Raw genomic sequence first — 22,234 nt, forward strand, 5'->3', positions numbered from 1 at the left:
AGGCAGCGAGGGAGCTTTTTTTTCACCTCCAGCTGGACCAAAGTTAAGGGGCTAACAGACCTTGTTTTGTTTGTATATCCTGACTGGAGGGGTCCTGGAACCTCAGACTTAAATGTAAAGGCCACGGAGGGGAAACAAAGGCACCAAGCTTGTTATCTCTTCACAGGTACTTAAGAAAGACATGCTTTTGCCTTTGTTCCGTCCCTGTATATAAGAGATGAATGCACTGTAAGAATGTCAGATGTGTTGGCCTGTCCCAGTATTTACACAAATAATTTCAATAGCACTATTTTATTTAGTTCTTAACGCTATGCAACCCAGTGCAAGGTGTCAGAACTCTTTACGTAACATTCTCATTATACATCGACAACAAATCATGTACATGTGTGAATCAATGTACAAGATGAGTTACATGAGACAGGTTTACAAGGTGTTGGAGTCACATGTCCTTCATAGCTCGCTGTGCTATATTACAAGGATTCAAATGTATGAACTGCAGGTGACAAAGGATCTCTTTGTTCAAAGCAGTAACCGACTTACCTTTCTACATAAGATAAGAATCTGGCATCTGCATGTTACATAAAGTGCTTTACAGGAGACACGTAAACCTTCTGTACTAGTTAGATTCATTTCTGGGACCCGACAAAACACAGATCTCTCCAACAAACGTGTTAACCTCCAGAGTTATTTCCCCATTATCGTTATTATTACTCCCTGAGCTTTACTAGGCACCTCTGCAGCAGGTGCCTCAACTCAATAAAATATTTAAGATGCAAACTTTGCAGACAATTAAGCAGAACAGATCAACTGCCATGTGCCTCCTTGTTGCCAATTTCTTTGTGGCAGGGTTTAAAAAAATAAATGTATTAGTTGAGGCCCAGATTTTGCGTTGGGATTGCGCCACTTTTTTGGCACAACCCCAACACCAAATCGCATATGTTAAATCTCATAATGCACTTAAATGTAGTCATGATATACCTGATATACATATGTGTGAGTTCTTAATATCTAATGCCACTTCCTGTTATGTCACTTCCAGTGAGGTCACTTCCAGTGAGGTCACTTCTTGTGATGTCATGTGCAATGTCACGCGTCGTGACATTATGCGCTGTGATGGCACGCATCATGCTTTCTCTTGCATACTGCCTAGCCTAGTAAGTCCCCCCACTTCTTTTTTCTGACTTGTGCCCTGCTTATCAGAATATCTGCTGAGAGCAGACAGGCACTGATGCAGCAGTAAACATCAATGGGAAGGTATGGCACAGCAATGGCTGAAGCTTTGTCACAGTGAATCATTGCCACCAAGCACCCGAAGAGAGAGTCAGCTTGAAGTGCAGCACACATGCACACTGGCCAATCACAGCACAGCACTGCCCAAAGTTATAAAGCTCCCAGGCATACACATGTGTCTCAGTGAGATCCATTGAGCGGTTAGCACATGGCCTTGTCTCCCTGACTCGTGGTAACATTTGATGTAGCAATGACAACCAGTGACCCAGTCCATATATGCCATTGGTTGACATTCTGGTAAGCGGTCAACGTTCATTGTTAACCTACCAGAAAAACAAATGTTATGGCATCAAGCATTAGTTGAGTCCCAGGATGACTGTCTGCTAGCAAAGGATGTTTTGTGGAATATGCTGTGTGAAAATGGAAGCTCTAAAAAAATCCTTTGAAGATATCTCTGTTTTAAAAAAAAGCATAAACAAAGAATAGCATATGAATGTTGAGGCGTAGCCCATAACAAGAAGAAAGTGTGACTGATACTACACTTTACTAATGGTGTCAGATTGCACATCAATGTAGATATCTGTGCCAGACTGACAGTGGTATGTGCCATGTTCAATCACAGCCTTACTACCCTGTAAAATGTTCAGCTCCACTGGAACTGAGATCAAAACCTCCTTGCTCATGAAACTGACAGTCAGTTTTGTGCGTGGCGGTACCTTCATCGGCAAACTTAACTCTGCTTTTTTGCTTGTGGTGAATGTCTCAACCTCATCTTTCTTCACTGAGAAGGTGTTGGACGCCTCTGACGAAATATTGGCCACTCCTTGCAAGGTAAATGAGGCACCCACCTTGATTGAAGACACCTTGCTGAATTCAAAGCTATGGGAGACATATTTCTCAAACTCTTTGCAAGAAGTAGCAGTGAAATGCTGCTCGCTGTCTGTGTTGTTGATGTAAAAATACTGATCTGCCTGGATGTTCTTTTCACTATCTGTCTTTTTCTTGTCCCACAGAAGTGTAGCGGTGATGGAGGGTTTCCCAGGGCACAGAGGATACACGTGAGATACTAGATCGTTGAAACCAACATCACGATAGTTTGCCAGATTTTCACCAGCCCTGGCTACAATACACCTTCCCCCTCTATTTCGATGCTCGTATAGAAGCCATGCTCCGCTGTGGACTCTGTGGGAGGATATCTCATCATTCATGTTTCCAAACATTAAATTGGTCTCTTGAGTCAGAACTGTTTGACTACCAGAGAAATTGGGATTCTCATAGAGTGTGATCTTTGGATTGGTCAGGTCTTCAGTGATCAGCCTCAGAGAAGATGCTTTGTCGCACATTTCAATGGAAGGATGTTCTCCCTCCTCTAGGGCACTGAACGATCCTTGATAGTTGGGACGATCGTACATTAGCCATGGCTGCCCCACCACCTTCACAGACGAGATGCAGTCTCCGAAGTTCTCCTGTGCCAGATTCACAACATCTGCTGTAAAGGTCCTTTGGAGCCCCTGGAACTTGTGAAGTTCATAGACAGTGATGGTGTTCATGGTGATCAGCTATGAAGTTTCAAAATTGTCTTCTGTGATGACCCTGTGTTACAAAACGACAGCTGGTCAGTGGAGAAAAATCATGCATGATTGTGTGAAAATTCACAATACTGGCTCCTCTCTTTTAAAAGGAAAGAAGGTATATTTTGATGGCAATGTCAATGACAAGTTTATTGTATGATTACTTAAAATCATTACAAGTTACATAAAATGAAAATATCACGGTGTGAGAGAATACAGAAATAAAAACCTTATATGAGAACATGTTTTACAGCATGATATGATTAAAACAAAACTTTAAAACATTGCATTAAAACTTACAACACTGATCACAACAGCTTCCCCTTTTTCCTTAAAATCATTTAAGGATGATATTGCAAGCTAATGACGTACATGTAGTGGGTCATGATGGTGCAGATGGTAGTAATTCCGAAATGCCACTGGCCCCGGGATGTTAATGTGTATAGGGTACTGATAAAAAGTGTACAGCTAAATAATAGAGCTAAGGTGGAAATACCAGGCCTAAAGGTGAAGTGCAGAATACATAATGAAGAATCATATGCAGAAACTGAAAAAGGTCTGTGTTTTTTAAGGCACAGATGGCTCAGGTTCTTACTGGGCAAAATGACACAACCCATAAAGCTAAATTTCAAAGTACACTGCCTGAAGGAATGTTTTACTTTTATTTTTTTTATGTGCAGAAAACATAATAAAAGGTTATATATGGAAACGACCCAGGGTCTACACTTTTTGAGGCCTCAAAAATAAGGTGCTGATCTGCCTAGGAGAGTATGACTCAAGGTCAGTCATACTGGGCATGATGACACAACCTAAAAGTTCATTTTGTAAAATGTAAATGGCAAAATGAGGGGTCATATACAGAGGCTACACCTGCCTAGGGGAGTACAGCTCAAGAACATACTGGACATTGTGTCACAACCCACAGAGCCAAAGTGCAAAGCGCAGTACCTGAAAAGTTAAGTTTTATAAAATGACAATTACATGGAGACAGGTTCTATACTCAAGGGACCTAAGGTCCACAATGTTTTGGCAGAGGCAGTGCAATTGATCAAGATGTGTTGTGACAACCAGCCTTTTAGTTAAGGTGCTAAATTGCCTAGGAGAGTGTGGCTTGTAAAGTACAGCCAGCCTCATAATTATTCTTGTGGGGGGGGGTTCCAGATCAGGCCAGTCATGATGGCTGATAGGGGACCACAGTGGACTAAGTACCAGTTGTATGTACCAAATTGAGGTCTATATCGTTCAGACACAAAATTGCACAGTTTGTGAAGTTCCAGCGACAGGGTTAGTTAAAGTTTGTTACTTCAATGCAAACCCCATTTCATGTTGCCCACAGTGGGAGATGAACCTCAAGTTGTGAAGACTGTAGACTACTCATGTTCTTTATCAAGTTGTGGGCTTGTATTACAAATTTCCCAAAACTTGGCCGTGTCCGCCACTGATTCCAGGGTGTTCAAAAGAGGGTCAGCCTCTTTGGCCGACAGAATCTTTTGCTGTAAGAATATAGGCCTCAGTAGAAGTCAGCTGGGATGTTGCAATGTTGGACAGCAGAGAATTATGAGTGCCAACAATTCTCGTCTGAAGTTACATTGTCTACAACTGTTGATATTATCGAGGTATTTCCATGTAGGGTTTAATTCTCTGAATAGAAGCGGGTCTAATCTGGCCAATAGAGTAAGTTTTACAATGTGCTTTTCTACTGCCTGATGGTAATGGGGCTTGGTTGAGTTGTGCAGTTGTGACGCCATTATTGTCTCATGAGAAGCCCAGGCAAGGAGTGTGTCCATGTCCATTTCTCATGTTTTTTTTTATTGTGGTTCTAATGCAAGTTTAATTAATCACATTGTTGTCCCAGTTCTCCACTTCAAGTTGTAGACATTCTTTAGCTATTGCCAGATTGTTGGACCAGTGGTTGTTTGCAGATGTAAAAATAGTTTTTATTAGGGCCTTCATGGTCTTGCTGGGGGCGGCTGTTGCCTGAAAATATTATTTAGCAACAATCGGCACCTTAAGACCGTCACGGGTGAGTAGTTGCATATTATAATATTGATTGCCTATCTTTCCAGGTTGTGATGCACCAGACCAAATTCCAACCTGAACAACGTATTCCTTGTGTGAGATGGGAAGTGGAGTAACTTCTTGTAGGCTGTAAACTGGATCTTATCTTGGGCAGATCCCATCATTCTGGGAAATGCTTGCTGGGCATAGTTGAGGGAGGGGAGAGGTTTAGCATGAACCACCCTCTAAATGGCAGTAATTGTGGGGCTGTCAAGTAATGCTCCCTGATAGTTATAATGTTGAAAGCAGTCCAGCCTCCGTGGTCCCAACCGCCAAGTTAGAATATCTCCCCAAAATAACTTCTTTAGTTTTGCTCCCATTAGTCACAAGCTCATTCCTGAGATTTTATGTGTTATGGGCACTGAGGGCTTTTTACAGACCAGATTTTGTGTGGTTGAAAAGCACTAGATCGTCCGCATACTGCATGAGTGGAATCCTCCAGTCTTCAACTTTAGGGGTGACTAGGTTGGCTCATGCTAAGGCCTGCCCAGATCCGCGGTGTATAGATTAAATAGCATAGGCGCCAGCAGACAGCCCTGTTTCAGACCTCAGTCAGTATCCATCTTAGAGGTGGCCATCTCCCACGTGAGTTTAAGTAGAACCCGGGTCCTCGCATATAAGGACATGATTGCTCGTAGTAATTTGGGGCAAACGTTCCAATCCGCTAGCTTCTGTCATAAGATGTTCCGGGCAACTCGGTCGAATGCTGTTGAGTAGTTGATGAAACAAGCAAACAAGGGCAGTGAATTGTGGGTTGCGGCTTGATGAGCTAGGCATGAGAGGACAACTATATTGTCCACTGTTAACCCTCCTTCGTTGATAGAAGGGTAGTAGGCCTTCGGCATAGGCCCATTGCATTGACACCCGAAGCAGTACTGTTAGAAATGGGGGTCTCTAGTTGGCAATGGCTTGCACCTTTGTCCAAGTAGGGACCCTTCCTTCTAGTCAGGATAAGGGAGTTATACTCCTAAAATAACCCCTGCTGAGGAACTTCAATTTTCGATCGCGATCGAATCGACCCGCCATTTTGTGGCCCGCCGCCATTTTATGTTGCCATCACTCAGGCAGCACGGCGAACAAAGTCTATTCTGCTTTTTCTGTAGCCCGGTGTCGAAATACGCCCTCAGCCTCTATTTGCAAAGCTGGTGTTAGAACTAGCCGAGTACACTAATCCCTGTCTGGCTTTTCTAATCCGCGTCTCAACTATCTGTTGGCTCACACTATTCTTTCCTGACCTTATCTTATCGACTGGCCTTCACTGTCTCCTGCTAGTATTCTCTCATTTCACGACTGTCCTCCAATACACACAAACGTATCTCACCACCTGCAAGTTAGTTATGAATCTGTAATGTATTAGCCTGAGGGTGGGGTGACAAACACAGTTGGAGGAGAGGTCTTTTCGAGTCATCCGATATTTCTGTTTTCAAACCTTTTCTATTGGTTCCGCTTTGTTTTCCAACTTTCCTTATTGGCTCTTTTCTATATGCTCTGGGAGTGTATTTCGTTAATAATTGTATTTTGTATAGTATTTAACCTGATGCGCCACAGAGTGAAGTGGCAGTCTCCTGAGAACCTACTTTGTGTACTTCTAGGATAACTGTAATAGCTGCAGCTAAATAAATCCAATCTTCTAACGCCGACAGAGTGTCCCGTGTCTCTGTGTAGTGAAGCAGGTGAAAGGTTCTGGTTCTTCAACTGGTGCCCAACGTGGGCCGGCTTCAGTGGTACCGGTTCTGCTCGAAGGTCGTGAGGAACCCTGCAAGAAAATTCCGGAGGGTTCGCGAGCCACACTAAACGACCCCTGTATGTCGAAAGTGGTCCGAAGGTCTTTTGCAGTGCGGTTACTCCTTCCTGGCGGCTACTGACAACCGCTGCCCTGACTGCCGCCCTGCTTTGGCCCATTTCTTTGATGATGTATGGTAAGGCGAGACGATAGAAGGGCCTCTGTTGGTGGAAGAAGACGTCCTTAGTTAAGTATTTTCGTGGGTCGCGCCCACAATTTGGTTCTTTGTTTGGTTTTCTTAGGCTTCTTAGATTTATGTTTTGCAAAAGATAAAGCAGAGGGTAAGTGCATTTGTGCTGCGTAAACTGAGTTTTACTCCCTTGAAGTTTGTGAACAGTCCGGAGACATCTCGAGATGCCTGGTCTGACTAAGTTTGGAAGAATTTGTTGTCTTGGTTGTAATAGGGACTCCCGACTTGAGGACTCTTGTCCGATTCCTTCGGTTGGAACTCCCACATATGAGCTCTATTCAAAACATGGTATCGGCCCCATTGCCTTTAACGAGACATGGACTCGATACGCGAAGAAAGATGGTGTTCTCAAATGGCCAGAAAACGGTAGCTTCGATCCTGATGTGCTAGATAATTTAGAAGCAGTTTTGTTCTAAAGAAAAGCCCGGCCGGCAATGTTTGACTCTTTCCGCCTTTGGCGTAAGGAAGCCAAACAGAAAGAAATTAAACAAGCAAAACGAGATTGGAAAGCACAGGGTATGACAATTATACAGGCTGCCCAACAGTTTAAAAATGATGAAGTTGATAATGCGACTGAAATTTCAGAAAGACAACATCGTATGGCGATAGATAAATGCTATCCGGTGTTGCCTGTTTCTCCTTCTGATAATAAGAAAGATATAGAAGAAGATCCCCTAATGTCTCATTTATTAAGGTTGCCTCCGCCTTATGCGCAAAATGCCAATGTACCTCAGCTGTTACAGCCTGCTCAGCTGCCAGTGGTACCTCCACCGGTTCCGGCTCCTCAGCATTTGCCTCCTCCAGTATTACCGCCCTTGCCGGTTTTACCATTAGTCTCAACTTCTTTACCTTCATCTCCTAATCTCAGATCTCCTTTGCCTTCTGCTCCTCCTGCGATTACCAGTTCTTCTCCTGTCAGTTCCCCTAATACTTTGTCTCCAGTTCTAATGTCTAATTCACCGTCTGTGCATAAGCGTCTCACAGACTCTGTCACTAGTATTCTATCTCCTTTCTTTGGAGCCTTTAATGTGTCTCCGGCTTTTGCTCGAAGACAATCTCGTAGTCAGTTCCCAGATTTTGAGGAATGAGAGAAGCTAGACTCTCTTGCACGAAGATGGATCAAGAAGGGTCCACAATATAGTGTGCTTGATATTATGCCTACCTTTTCGCAATGGAATGCGCCTACGCAAAGATATGTTTTCAATGTGATGTGCGACATTCTCATTAAAGAATGGGAAGATGTGAGTTCGAGTCTGATCTCACAAGATCTGTTAAATGTTCAGGCGGATTTTGAAAAAGGACTTATTGTAGGTTCTAAAGTTGAAGAAGCTGTAAGGACACTTATCTCTTAGAGATCCTTATTGTTTTCTCAGATTTTTCTTGATTCCGATCCGTCGGTTAAACTGACCCTATGAGAGAGGTTCCTCTAGTTTGGAAGGAGGCAGTTGCGGCTGTAGGTGGTAATGCACCTATTCCTGCTCATTTCCAACGTATATGGGTACATGTCCCTTGGAAGAGATCTGAAGTTTTGGCTCTTAAACAAACTCTACCTGATCCTCGTAAGAACCCTGCAGGCTATTATAAAGAATTATCGCAGACAATTGATGCTTGCATTATGAACCTAGCAGACATCGATATGTTAATGGGTAATGTAGTCCCACAGACAATATGGGCTAAGATTCGTAGAGAGGATCACGCACAGGAACTAGGAGCTACTTGGGATGTTATAACTAATACAGATAGAGACCAAGTGGGTGGCGCAAAGCCTAACGCTCTGATCTTGGAACTTCCTGGTAGAATCATCACGTTAATGAAAACTATGATGCCTGCACTGAGAGTTAATTGGGATAAACTAGCAGCATGCAAACAAAAGAAAGATGAAAGTGTCTCTGGCTTCTTTACTCGTTTCGAGGAGACATTTATCGACCACAGTGGTCAGGACATGGCTACCGAGGGTGGACAGCGATTATTCGTGGACAAATTTGTATTCAATTTGCTTCCCGAGCTGTCGCACAAATTAAAGGATTCAGAAAGTTCATGGGCTGTTTCTTCTTCTGCCCAGATATTGGCTACTGCACAATATTATGAGAATAGGGACAAAGAAGAAAGAGAAAAGCAAGAGAAAAAGACGAAATAATTAAAAACGAAGCTTCTCTTGCAACAAGCCTATCTGCCACGTTATGCTCAGCCTCAAATTCAGCAGCCTCCACAGTTTCAGAGGTTGTATCAAAAACCTGAGCCATACAATCTGCGACCTTTGTTATGGCCTAATCAATGTGCCTATTGTAGAGAGGAAGGTCATTTTAAGAATAGTTGTCCGGTTTTATTGCAGCGCAATGGAGCGTTATCTGCTCCACGAGGTTGTGCTGGCCTCCAGTCAGCAAACAGAGGTAGAGGTCGAGGTGTGTTGACTCAAGAGCAGCGTACCCTTCCTTCTCCCAATTCTGTGAACTATTTTGATCAGCAAAATGTGAGATCTACACAGTATTACAATGAAGACCATTATGTTGAAGGCGAGAGTGAGAGTCTTCATGCTAACTAGGACAGCCATGGACAAAGTAAGGGAGTTGTGCCAATCCCAGTAGATCAAAATGGTCCTTATGTTAACGTCACTACAATGGGTGTTTCAGAGCCATTTCTTCTGGATACTGGAGCAATGAGAAGTTCTATCATTCATTCAAAACTCCCTGGGGCACCTTTGTCTGGCTTAACAAATGTTTCCGTAGGATTCTCTGGCGCCCCTGTTCGCAATCCAGTTTCTTGCCCTTTGCCTATTTCAGTTGGTCCCTATGATTTGGAAGCTCCACTTCTGTTAACGAATGGTTGCGGTGAGAATCTGTTGGGTCTAGACCTATTGAAAAGAATGCATGCTACAATATATTGTTCTCCTTCAGGCGTACATCTTACTCTAGGACAGAAGTTGATCTCCCCAATGTATTTGTCAAAAGATCAGTTTCCTCCTGAATTACTTTCTCTTCCAGCAGCACTTTGGGCCACGGGTCCGAACGATGTGGGCTGTCTTGAGATTCCGCCTTATGTTGTCACTCTCAAGCCCTATGTTGAATTACCACGTATCCCACAGTATAGAATTTCTGCTGAAGGTGAGAGAGCGCTTTTGGAAATTATTCATTACTTAATTCGGAAGGATGTGGTTGAAGAAACTAGAGGTAACACATGTAATAGTCCTATTCTTCCTGTTCTTAAACGTACTGTTCCTTCTCAGCCTCCTGTGTACCGTTTCGTATTTGATTTGCGAGAAGTAAACAAAATTGTGATTCCACAATTTCCTGTTGTTCCAGACATCACTGCTTTGTTGACAATGATACCTTCCACAGCGACTTGGTTTTCTATTATCGATCTAAAGAATGCCTTCTTTAGTATTCCCATTGCAGAAGAGAGTAGGGACATTTTTGGCTTCTCTCTTGGAGGCCGAAGCTTCCGGTTTAAGCGCGCACCCCAAGGCTACTGTGAAAGTCCCTCCATTTACAGCCAAGCTTTAAAATGTCATCTTGACACTTTTCACTTGCCGTGTGGTGCTGCTCTTATTCAATACATGGACGACTTGTTAGTCGCCGCCGATTCAAAAGATATCTGCAAAGATATCACTGTTGCTTTGTTGCGCCACTTGTTTAAACTGAATCACAAGGTTTCACCTTCCAAACTACAATATGTTTGTCGAGAGGTTACCTACTTGGGTCATCTCCTCTCAAAGGAGGGACGACATTTGACACCAGAACGAATACAGGCGATTGTGCGAATGTCTGTGCCATCCACACAAAGGGAAGTATGTGCCTAACTGGGTATCACTTCCTATTGTAGACAGTGGATCCCTAACTTTTCCCTGATCGCCAAACCTTTGACTTTAAAAGATACGCCTCAGCCCCTTCCTTGGACTGATGAGTGCCAAAAGAGTTTCACTGACTTACGTACCGCTCTCTGTTCTGCTCCTGTACTAGGCACCCCAGATTACACTAAGCCTTTTACGCTTTATGTTCACGAGAGAGAAGGTTGTGCATTGTCAGTTTTGACACAGCAATTTGGAGACAAACAGCGGCCATGTGCCTATTTTTCGGCTACATTGGATCCCGTAGCTAAAGCATTGCCCAGTTGTCTCAAAGCGACAGCAGCAGCAGCAGTTTCTATCCGACAGTCTGCTGAAATGGTGTTGGATAACACTCTCATTGTTATGGTGCCACATGCAGTGGATACTTTGCTAAACAGAACAAAAACACAGCATCTTACGAGTGCATGTTTAACTGGTTACGAGCTGACGCTTTTGGCTAGTCACATACACATCAAACGATGTAATACCCTGAATCCAGCTACTTTGTTGCCCCTTCCAAATGAGGAGAGTGTTGAGGATCAGCATGATTGTTTCTTCCGTACTGAGGAAGAGACAAAAGGAAGAATTGACCTAAGAGACACACCGCTAGAGAGTCCGGATGGGACTCTATGGGTAGATGGTTCTTGTTTTAAGATGCCTAATGGAGATACGGTTTCAGCCTATGCTGTAACTACCTTACATACGATTGTGGAAACTGCACGCATTAGACACAATTCAGCGCAAACAGCAGAATTGATAGCACTAACGAGAGCTTGCGTATTATCAAAAGGAAAGAGAGTGAACGTGTACACTGACAGCCAATACGCTTTTGGCGTAGCGTTCAGTTTTGGGCGTCTCTGGAAAGAGAGGGGTTTCTTCACTTCACATGGTACCAAAATACAGCATGGTCAGTTAGTGACTGATCTCCTTGAGTCACTTGCTTTACCCACCCAAATAGCGATAGTGAAGTGTAGTGCACACAAGAAGATTACGGATGATGTTGGTCGAGGAAATGCATTTGCAGACGAAATAGCGAAGAAAACAGCGAGAGATTCAAAGAGTCGAATGTTTGTGGCAGGCCCTGCGAATTGGGTCAGAGAGAGAGGAATGTGTGAGAATACAGTGGAAAGCGTGAAAACGATTCAGAAAGAGGCTTCAGAAAGGGAGTTGAGCAAGTGGAAAGAAAGTACGGGAATGTTAGATGAGATGGGTTGTTGGGTGGAACTATCTGAACATCAACGTTGGCTGTTACCAGATGCCTATGTTCTCCCAGTGGTTACTATGGCTCATGGTCCAGTCCACTTAAGTGCAAAAGGCATTTGTAAACTTCTGGCACCAGTGTGGCAGAATGAAAATATCCCAAAATGTGCAGACAATGTAGTAAAGCACTGCATTGTTTGTCTAATGTACAACCCAGGAAAGGGAACCCCAACTCCAGCAGGTCACTTTGCTCCTCCGACATATCCATTTGAGGTGTTGCAAATCGATTACATTCATATGGAGCGATGCAACAACCTCAAATATGTTCTGGTGGTAATATGCGCCTTTTCGAGGTGGATAGAAGCATACCCTCTGAAAGATAATACAGCCCTATCCACAGCTAAAATCCTACTAAAAGAGTTCTTCTCCAGGTTTGGTTTGCCGCGCATTGTCTGGAGTGACAATGGGAGCGAATTTGTTGGCCAAGTCATGCAGAAAGTTTGTGCAGGTCTTGGAATCAAGCAAAAGTTCCATGCGGCAAATCATCCACAATCAGCGGGTTTAGTAGAGTGTTACAATGGAACTTTGAAGTTGAAGTTAGCAAAGATTCAAGCAAGTACAGGACTCAATTGGCCTGATGCTTTGCCGTTAGCCCTGCTATCCACCAGAACTGCAGTACACTCTCGTTTGGGACTTAGCCCTTACGAAGTGGTATTTGGCCGTCCGGCCAAGGTATGGGGAATACCTCGCCCTAAGAAATTCTCAGACTTGCCATATCCAATGTTGATTGATTATCTGCATGACCTTACGACTAAATTGCGTGTTCTTCATCAACAGGTTCAGAGTGCTCTGCCGGAGGCCTCCACAGACCCAGGTCATTCCATCCGACCAGGTGACTGGGTGTCTGTGAAGAATTTTCAGAGGTCCAGCAATCTACAAGCCAGGTGGCGGGAGCCTCGAATGGTGTTGTTGACTACAAGGACAGCAGTTAAAGTCGAAGGAAAGAAAAATTGGATTCACGGTGTGCATTGCAAGAAAGTGCCTTTGCCTTTTGATCAGTGGGTTCGTAGAGGGGTTGGTGACTGTGAAAGCAAAAAGACTCCACGATTCCTGCCTTTTAGTGATGCACACCTGAATGGGACACTGTCTGAGAAAGAGGACGACGACATTTTACAGGAAGCAATTCCATCGCATCGTCGCTTGGATACGACTGAACCACAAACATTGTTCCAAAATCAGAGTGTTCCGGGGAAGGAACATTACAACTTGAGATCCAGGCTAAAGAACATTTAAGACTTTCTTCTCCCTTGTGTAGTATTCTATCCCGGTTGCAGGGTCACGGTAGGAGTCTAGGTCACGACCTGAATAGTGACAATAGGTCTGCAGGATCTTCAGTGTCATAGGACGGTAGAGCATCGTGACTTCAGTGATTGAGGAAAATTGCCGTGAGCATCCATTAGTAAGATGGAAACTACACTAAGTAATAAAGAAAGAAGAGATGAAATGAAGAAAACATCCTGTAAAATAATGTACAGTCGTTTTAGTATAACTATATGTGTTCTTATATCATTATGTATTGTTTTGGCGATTATTGGGTGGATAATTTATGCTTTGCAGCCAAGAAATACCTCCCCTTCTTCCTCTTTGCCTTCCTCTACTATCTCTCCACACCTCTTTTATACTCTCCCTTCACATGAACTCGTCAGAAGAACTGAGTATTATAACAATTCTTTTATCCAGCTATTACATCAGCACCAATTAGTGATTAATACAACTGATTGTTGGGTGTGTGGTCTTATGCCACATACCACAGAGAAAGGAATGCCATATCTCGTCCTTCCTTTCTCTTATGAAGGTTCTGCTTGGGCTTACCTCATCATCTTCTCCAACGCTTATCAAAGCAAACTGAGACGATCCGTTAGTTCACAAACTAATTATCCGGATTTTAGTCACAGTTCCTTGATTAAGGGTATGGTAGTTATGGCTAAAATCATGGAAAATAGTAAAATTTCCATCGACGAAAGAAAAGCATACACCAATTGGAACGTCACCCAATACATGTCGAGTCTCAATAGTAAGGTTGGAAAAGGAAAGTCCTCACTGATCTGGACTATACCACATCAGGGTAACTTCTGCTTGCAGATAAACGATCGCTCTTCTGACACTACACAAAAGAGTAACTGCTCCTACACGTACATTTATTCCTCTCAAAATTCACCTCCTCTAGTGCCGTCTCAAGGCACCTATTTCATCTGCTATGATAGAGCTTATACTTGGTTACCAACGGGTTTCTCTGGTACTTGTTATATAGCTTTTCTTCTTCCCCCTACTTACACTGCTTCCGCAAATCATCACCAAACCCGATATGGCAGAGGTATTATTGATTCAAAGGACACAGCAGGACAGGAAGGAGGAGATTTCCTTAAAGGTTTTCTTCCCTTCTGGGGTCCCATGGCTAACAGCAGAAATATAAGGCAATTGGTCTGTGTCGTAGAGACTACAATAGACATCACTGTAGGAGCCTTAAGTAACATCACGGCAAAACTACAGGCGGATCGTCTTATGACCTTGCAAAATCGAGTTGCCTTAGACTTTGTTCTTGCCGATCGTGGTGGAGTATGCAAATTGATCGGGTCAAGTTGCTGTATTTTTATTCCTAATGACGCTCCGACAGTATACCAAGCTATCTCCAAGTTGCACATAATCTCTGAGTCTATTCATCAGGACGAAGGAGATTGGTCTTTAACGGAATGGTTTTGGGGACTACTGTCCAAATGGGGTTGGAAAGCATTGACGTTCCTTGGTATAATCCTGACTATTATATTTTCCTGTTGCCTTTGTATGCACTGTGGTCCCGCTATCTGTAATTTTTGTGCTACTATGTGCATCCCAAAACCCAAGCCACAAGTAACGGAAAACATAAGAATGATGTTACAGCAACAGCTCGATGACCTCATGGCTATTGACGTGGACTCAGATTAACATGAGTCTATCTGAGGAACTTCGATTTTCGATCACGATCGAATCGACCCGCCATTTTGTGGCCCGCCGCCATTTTATGTTGCCATCACTCAGGCAGCACGGCGAACAAAGTCTATTCTGCTTTTTCTGTAGCCCGGTGTCGAAATACGCCCTCAGCCTCTATTTGCAAAGCTGGTGTTAGAACTAGCCGAGTACACTAATCCCTGTCTGGCTTTTCTAATCCGCGTCTCAACTATCTGTTGGCTCACACTATTCTTTCCTGACCTTATCTTATCGACTGGCCTTCACTGTCTCCTGCTAGTATTATCTCGTTTCACGACTGTCCTCCAATACACACAAACGTATCTCACCACCTGCAAGTTAGTTATGAATCTGTAATGTATTAACTAGTCCCACGTTATGAAGGTATAGTTATCTTTAATGTGTATATACAGAAGGGAAAGGAGGATGAATATAAGGTGGAACTGGGAAATTTAAAAGAGGATATGATGACTGTATGTGATAACTACCAGAAGGATGTATTCTTGGTGTTGGGCGACTTTAACCACAAATTAGACCCCCGTAGAATAGATCCATGGAGTAAGTAGTTGTTGATCTCTTATAATATAGAGGTTGCCTTATTTCCTAGTGGGGATAATTTGGCCCAAGATATGGCATTAGGACAGTTGTTGGGCTCTATGGACTTGGTATGTGTGAATGGGAGAATGGAGGCTGATCGGCCGGCAAGGCACACATTTACGATAGGCCAGCAACCCTGCCCTATAGATTCTGTGTTTACACATGCCTGGAACTTTGAATGAATTAAGTACTTCGAGGTGGTAAAGAGTGGAGCGTGGTGATCACTATCCTCTAAAGACCAAATTATATGCAACAAGGTGAAAACAGAGAGAGATACCTCTTCAGGTACATGTGGATTACCCATAGCGGCTTGCAACCTGCATATCGGAGGAGCACATTTGAAAATTAAGTGCTGTACAGCAGACCCTTTCATTAGAAAACATTCCAATCAAAAATGGCATTGGTATGAAAATACAATAAGACAACTGGAGGAATGCCTAAGGGTGAAAATTAAATGTAGTAAACCCAGGGTAGTTAGTAAAAATAGATCCCATAATAAAGAACGACCATGGTTTGATGAGGAATGTCATAAAGCAAAAGCATATATTAGACAAAGGGAAAGAAGACTTAGGGTAATGTATAATGCTGAAATGTCCCTTACTCTACAGAAATTAAGGATAAAATATGAAACGATTATTAGGAACAAAAAAAGAACCTATAAAGATAGTTGTTGGGTAAGTATGCTAGCCGTAATTGAGTCCAAAGATGTGAAAGGTTTTTTGAAATTGGTCCAAGAAAGTTCCGGCAAAATATTAGGGTCTCTGCACTGTGTTGTTCCCGAAGATGACTGGGTGGGTTACTTGGGGGAAATTTATGGGAAGTGGCCACTGCTAAAGAAAGTAATAACAATATCTTCGCCAGGAGTGAGGGAGGAGCACTTTACCTCCAGGCATATTAGAAAAATAATATCTAGCCTAAACCTTACCCGGGCCGCAGGCCCAGATAATCTGCCTGCAGTGATTATAAAATCTAGGCCTGAGTGGTGGGCAGAGTTTTTTGCAAAAATGTTTCAGGGGATCCTTAACACAGGCATCTTGCCAGGACACTGGAAAGGAGCAATCATAAAACCAATCCACAAAAAAGGAGATTTAAAAGCCCCGAAGAATTACAGATTAATAAATCTCCTAGACATAGGAGACAAAGGTTTTGCAAAAGTAATTTTGGGAAGGCGTTAGGACTGGGCAGAAGTAAATCGGAATGTGCCCCACGGAACGGGGGGGTGGGGGGCTCAAAGAGGGACATTCAGCGGTTGACCACTGTTTCGCGCTCTGGTCCATTGCGCGGAAGTCAATCTAGCATAGGGAAGTTTGTTCTGCTGCTTCGTGGACATCCGTACAGCATTTGACCTAGTGGACCGGGAACTGCTGTGGGAGACTTTGACTGGATATAACATCTCTAGGGATCTGTTAGGGCTGATTCAAGCACTTCACACCGATAATAGGGCCCAGATATTTTTTGATGCAGAGGGGAGCTTAGCTCAGAAAATTCAGATTGGCAATGGACTGAGGCAGGGGTGCGTATTGGCCCCCTTGCTTTTTTCCTTGTTTATTGCAGACTTACATTCAATCCTAGGTATTGTAACTGGGAAAAGTCTGAATCAAGACGGGAAACATATCTCATGTCTTTTATATGCGGACGACCTTGTAATTATTGATCAAACAGAGATTGGTCTGCAAAGAAAGCTAAACAGGTTCAATGAATACTGTTGATAAGACAAAGATCTTATGTTTTGGTCGGAGGAAAATAGGGTTTACATGGGCAAACATCCTGAACAGCGACTCCGGAACAACGAGTTCCGGAGTCACGAAAGCCGAGCAACGACTTGCCCGAACAACGACTCAGCCTTAACCACGCATGTACGTGGTTAAGGCTGAGTGATTTGAAGCAAAACCCCGACACTAAACATCATCTCCTGCATTAATGTAATTGTATTTAAAAACATTTCTAGAGTACGACATTAGTGTTTTTTATTGAATGCATTTTGAAATTAAATTGAAGGTCACGACATTGATGCAAAGTGCAGCAACGCAAAGACGGTTGTGTTGGTAGCATCAGTAGTAATATTAGTAATAATAATAATTGTTTTTGTGCCCAACCAGACAGGTGTGATAGCAACAGAAACACGTTTACCTCTACACCGTGTTCCAACTGGTAATTGCTGTTAATGCTGAAATTTCCATTGTTTTAATTAACATGTTACTTTTTTTTCATAAGACTTGTCCACATGATACTAATATTTTAGTGTACTATATGGAGAGAAGGGGAAGGGGGGGATGCGGCGTAAGATCCAGTCTCGGCGACGGTTCAACATCCTGTGATTCTGGGCAAATCACTTAATCTCCCTGTGCCTACTAAGAATGAATGTGTCCTCGTGTGATGTAAATGGTGTTCGTGTAAAAGCGCTCCAATACTTTCGGGTAGAGTTAGCGCTATATAACGAAAAACTGCAAAAAAACCAGGGGTATCCCTAAACCTCTATTACATTATTGTTTACGCATCTCTAGGGTGCTGTTTGTCAGCGTCAGACACTGGGTGACGCTCGATCTAGGCACAGAACCCAGAGGTGACTTTTGAAAACCTTAAGATATATTCCAATAAGGGTTCATTATTCTTTAAATCGCCAGAATGGTAATGCCTCACACGCATAAAAGCATTCACTCCCTGCTTTGACTAGCTGTTTTTTTTTGTGCAAGTGGATCTGTGCACTAATTATGCGAACCTGTTTATATTTCTTCATTTGTGCTTCTTTTTCCTTGATTCCAGCAACTTAGATGGAGAGTGCATGGACATTGCATGACTTCAGATTCTGGTGGGGAGGGCGGGGTGAGAGGTTGAAAGTTATAAGGTTTAGACTGACATAGTGGGGGGTTCGCGTGAAAGGTTGTGAAAAGCACTAGACGCTGCCGTTATTTAAAAATTGAAAAGGTAGCACTGTTTAAGGGCCATACATGGAGGTTGGAAAAGGTAGCAGAATATAGGTACCTGGGAATGTGGTTCGAGAAAAGTCTGCAATGTCCTACCCACCTCGATGCACTAAAGCTGAGGTCATCAGCATCGGTTAGTGGATTAAAAAAATTCAACGGTGCTTATGACAAAATGTCTGACAGACCGGTCCTAATAACGTACTCAGCAATGGTACCACCACAATTTGTGCACGGTGCTGAATTGCTATATTTGAGTGCCAAAAACGGATGGGACATTGAGGAGGGAAAAATACTGAAAAACGTATATTCATTGCCCAAGTCTTCAATGGTCCAGGCGGTGAGACTAGAATTGGGAATCACTTCATGGGGTATAACAGCTTGTATGGCCCTACTACGATTCTGGCAGCATCTGGGAATGGGAGAAGATTATAAAATCTCGCAATGGTGCAGAAACGAGATTGTTAAGAGCGAGCTAACGTGGGCAAAAGGGATTAGAGCTACCATCACTAAAGCGTGTTGCACGATGGAGGTTACGCTGTGCCCCCAGACTTTCCTAACTGAGGTTGACAAGAGGGGACTTAGGTCGCTGGGAAAATAGTTTTCTCGAGCGCAGGACCAAGATTACCTCTTGAGGAAAAGTTCTGTACGTTTTATGGCTTCTGCATGGCAAAATTATCAATATTTCACTTATATTGTTAGGTTACCTAGCAGTCGGTTAAGAAGAGAATTGCTAAGGTTAAGAATTGGGGTTAACCCTTGCTATGTGAATAATGGGGTAAAAGGTCAATGATTGACAGAAAGGGAAAATGCACCTGCACTTTGGGAACAACATGTGACATTTTATATATATTATTGGATTGTCAGGAGGTTTTAGATATATGAATAGAGATTTTACGTCCAATTTTTAAAAAGTATGCTATTAAAAACAGGGTTCAAGCAGTAAACCTTTTAACAGAAATGAGTACTTTAGACATAGCTTGTGCCATGGGGAAGTTCATCCAAAAAGTTAAAGAATTTCTCAAACGTGATTAGATCTGAAATGTTTGTTTTATTGTTTTATGTGGCCTATGTTATATGAAATGTTGAAAGGAAATCCAAGTGTATTATATGAATTTTTATGATGTTTTAATTAAGAACCGTCATTTTAGTAGTTGTATTAATGTAGTTTTTAAAAACGTTTGAGGACCATTGGTCTAAATAAACTTGTATTGAATTGAAAATTGATTGACATAAATGACTCTGTGTTATATTTAAGCCAAACAGAGCCTGATTACGAGTATAGCTGATATTTATCGCTCCTGATAAATAACAATACCGCCAGTATTTTATTTATTGGGTCTGATGAATAACACCTATTATGAATTTATGGTGAATTACATGGTGAATTTGGTGTTTAATGCACCAACATCTGCATGATACCGTAATTACAGTATATTTTCCCGTGTTAGATTTCGGCAGGTTTGGCCTGCGGAAATTTAACAAGCATTGAGGTAATTAATGTATCTAATAAATATCGGATGTGCTAAATACCTTCATACTCATGATTCTGACTCATGCGTAAACAGGGTTTCATGCATGGGACGGAACATTGTGGGCATCTCGTTGTCACACCCTGAGGGTGGAATTTGTGCTATAATTGAGAAAAATATTGTACCTATATCACTGCTATGTCTATAGGGATCCACAAATGGAAAGAGACTATACTGTAAGGGTTTAAAGACTTGCACAACTGGATATGGTCTTGAGAGGTGGTTGAAAAGTATAACATTTGCGGTCCAGCTTTTGAGCCAGCTGCTGCATCAGTTGTGTGGGTAAGTTCCTTTTCGTTTACCACCTTTAAATGTATTCCTTGTTAGTTTTTGCTGTGTACTGTATTTAATATGACCCCTTATTTTTAGACTTTCCAAGCAAAATGGGCATTGCCAGTGGTAAGAACCTCCTGGTGTGTCACCCTTTTTCAACCAGTGTGTCGTGGTCTTCCCTTGCACTGTTTGGCACTTGTTATAATCATTAAAACACATCTATCAGGCTCTTGTTTGATTGGTTTGTGCAGGCAAATTCATAAGAGGCTTTAGGCCACTTGTCCTTGTGTTAGGTTGATACCTACCTTTAATGTTGACTGCAAGGCTAGACTCTATGTAAATGTATCTTTCTGTTCTGATTCCTAGGTTTTGTTCTCCGGAGTCATTGGCCCTCATTTTTCTTCAGTTAATAATTTGTTTAAGTGTTCTAGGTGCCTCTGACTTCTACTATATTTTGGTTTTGATGATGATTCCCCATTTCTTGTGATATTGAAGAGCTGTTGACTATAGGGTCAAATGCCCTGGCATGAACTAATGCCTCCTGAATATGGTCCTTATCCAACAGCACTGCTCTTTGTGTCATCCTTGCCCTTCTTTCCGAACACACATTTATTTCTCTTTGTCACTCCAATGTGTAATCACTGGAGCACTGAGCACCTATGCCTTATTAAATCTTGTTGAAATTTTTAATGCCATGAATCCCATGATAGATATCTTGATAAATCATTAAATTCTTCTGGAATATTTCTGGCAGAGTGTTATCTTCTTTCTTTTGTTTCATTCAACTGCATGATGGCAATTATGTCATCTAAAACATTGTATTTGTTTTTATAAATTATACTGTGTGTGACGTTATGTTTTGTCAAGATATTTTCGTAGTTCAATGTTTTAGTAGTTAATATTTTGATCTACAACTGTACAAAGATAGAGGAACTTCCTTTGATGCCATCAGAGTCAAAGGTCATGTGTGTCAATTTCCTTCGATATCATGCGGGTTGAGGTCAAAGTAACTAAAATCATTTTTGCTACCCCTGACTCTTAGGTAAACATCCAATATATCAGTGCTGTGATGGTGCCGATAAAGGTTTCCAATTCAAAATAATGATCACACAACTGCACTCTTGAACTGTTGAACATTTTGATTTATTCACTCTCAACCAGAAACAGACATAATCATACAGGAAATGAAAACATTGATCATGGACTAGATTCCCATACTGGAGAAAAACACCAAACCAAAAGTAATCCTAAATTCACAAACATGCACAAAAATTAACATTGTCTATTTCAATTCCTGGGGAGTTATTTGTTTAGATTAAAATAAGTACACAAATATTCTACTTATACCAGCCAAATGTCATATAATGAGAAAACAATTGCATACAATCTAAAGTCCAGTAATCCAGTACAGCTGTGCTTAAATGTTTCTCCATTCTGGGATGTAGCTACCAATGGTGCAGCAGGTGCAATGAAACCTGGGGCTTGGATCCAGGAGGGGACACTGCACCAGAAATATTAATGGTTCTTATTTCTACAAAGGGGTCCCGTTTTTTTATGTTTGCATTAGGGCCCTACAGTGACCTTGCTATGCCACTGACTCATTGGATGAATATTGACACATGCTAATGTACCTAAGTTGCACCTGCCAGAAACTCATAAAGTGATTCCAGGCAGGCATTAGCCTATTAGCATCCTGCGTTGCCTTATATTCTGCTCAAGGGTGGGTACTGGGCATTCCAAGGCATGGGTAATAATGTTTGTGGGCATTCACAAGTTCTTCTTCTTCCTCGTTCTTGCCTGGAAAGAGTTGTAGATCAGCCATGTAAGAAGAGGAATTATCATCTGCTAAATTGCTGGGATTGTAAGGCAAGTACGTTTTCCAAAAAATACAAATGTGTGTTTCCACAGGGGCTTTTATTCCCTTTGCGTGGAGTTCTCTGCTATTGGTAACGCTGCAGAGGAATGAGATATTTTTGTGAATGACATATGACCTTCTTAAGAAGGGAAAACCTACACCTGGAACATGTATTTTCCTGGAAAAGTTTGGGCATTC

The 22,234-nt window shown here is 42.3% G+C and overlaps 2 pseudogenes; both read right to left on the minus strand.

Moving 5' to 3' along the window:
* LOC146812842 (epidermal differentiation-specific protein pseudogene) overlaps positions 1–2,779 on the minus strand; it is a 30,022-nt pseudogene extending 27,243 nt beyond the window's left edge.
* Positions 1–22,234, minus strand: part of LOC146812843 (epidermal differentiation-specific protein pseudogene) — a 26,198-nt pseudogene continuing 3,964 nt past the window's right edge.

The sequence above is a fragment of the Triturus cristatus genome, chromosome 7 (assembly GCF_964204655.1).
Source record: "Triturus cristatus chromosome 7, aTriCri1.1, whole genome shotgun sequence".
Taxonomy (NCBI): domain Eukaryota; kingdom Metazoa; phylum Chordata; class Amphibia; order Caudata; family Salamandridae; genus Triturus; species Triturus cristatus.